The 1,320-nt window shown below is 46.1% G+C and overlaps 1 protein-coding gene across 3 annotated transcripts in view; it reads right to left on the bottom strand.

The window, feature by feature from the left end:
* ERI3 (ERI1 exoribonuclease family member 3) overlaps positions 1 to 1,320 on the bottom strand; it is a 95,872-nt gene that overhangs the window by 70,112 nt on the left and 24,440 nt on the right. The gene's annotated exons all lie outside the window — the stretch shown is intronic.

Genomic DNA, 1,320 nt, shown 5'->3' with positions numbered 1-1,320 from the left:
CAGCAGGAGAAATCCCTCCTCCTTCCCCTCACTCGACACCTTCTGCTCCTGAATAAACTAGCGTGCCCCAGAAGCTGCCTGACCCGAATCTCATTTTAACCTAGAAACATGCTGCTGTATGAACACCTTTTCAGCCCAAATAAAAAAAAAAAAATCTACATAAATGTTTCCACACTCTAAGAAGCTCCTGTATAGAAGTAATGAACCATTTTCTGTAACACACCAGCGGCGATGTATGTATGCCCATCCAGGCAAAGAGGGCTCTCCCTCCTGGGGAAGCAGGCACAGGTATACGCATGCTTACAGACATGCATCGCTGCTATGTGCTATCTGGAGAGCACCAGGGACCGTGGAGAGTTGGGAGTTTGCATGCGTGCAAGATGTCACCTCCGTAGAGCACTGACTTCAGCCTCATGTCACTGCTGCAGCCTTTCCAGCAGAGGATGGCGCTCCTTTCTGTGACCAATTGTACAATGTCCCTCAGGAGTAAAGCTCCCCACAAAGCAGCATCCAGCCTCTCAGCCCCATTTTTGCCTCCCTTGGGCTGCTGGCATCTTACAGCCAGCCCCACGCAAGGCTTCCCGGAATGAGGGACAGCAGAGATGACCTTTCTAAACGCCCTGATGTGAGCGCCCATGAAGTGCTGTCTCCATGGAGGATTTTAAAGCCTTTAATTTGATTTCCTCACATAAGCAATTGTTGCAATTATTCTGATTAGGAACAATTAGGTAACACAGCAGTGTAAATCCTGACAGAGACAATGCATCGACAGCAACCTGCAGCCCGAGCGGGCTCTGCTTGAGGAGGTTTCCTTCACTATTTGACTACCAACAAAAGCTATTGATGGAGAAATACTTCCAAGCTAATTAAGCCCTAAATGCTGTAGGAATTCAACATTAAGCAGATGGCATTATTAGGGCTATATCTGCATTCGCACATCCTCCAGATTAGATTTGAGAGGCATTTTCTTTCTATACTACATGTATTATTGAGCATTTAAATAGGTAGAAAAAATTAATTTAATAAAGTGCTGAGGGAGGGGAAAGAAAATGAAGGCAGAAGCTCCCAGAGCAGTGGTCTCAAGCAATGTCTTGGTGCTTTAAAACTGGCTCAAGCACGAATCGCCTCTTCTCCTATCTACTGGCAGGAGTTTGGATATCTTGTCAGCACCCTTGACGTGAACAGCTGGAGATGACAGATCAATGGTTCAATACTCTCAGCAGCATGTCACCAACGTGACAGCAAATGTTATTCTAATGAAGCTGTAATCATAGTCAAATTACGCGGTTCGATTCTCAGCAAGGGGAAGGTGCAGGGAAA

This window comes from Egretta garzetta, unplaced genomic scaffold (assembly GCF_000687185.1).
Source record: "Egretta garzetta isolate BGI_Z169 unplaced genomic scaffold, ASM68718v1 scaffold145, whole genome shotgun sequence".
NCBI lineage: Eukaryota > Metazoa > Chordata > Aves > Pelecaniformes > Ardeidae > Egretta > Egretta garzetta.
The sequence above is the reverse complement of the archived record's forward strand: the minus strand, read 5'-3'. Positions and strand labels throughout refer to the sequence as shown.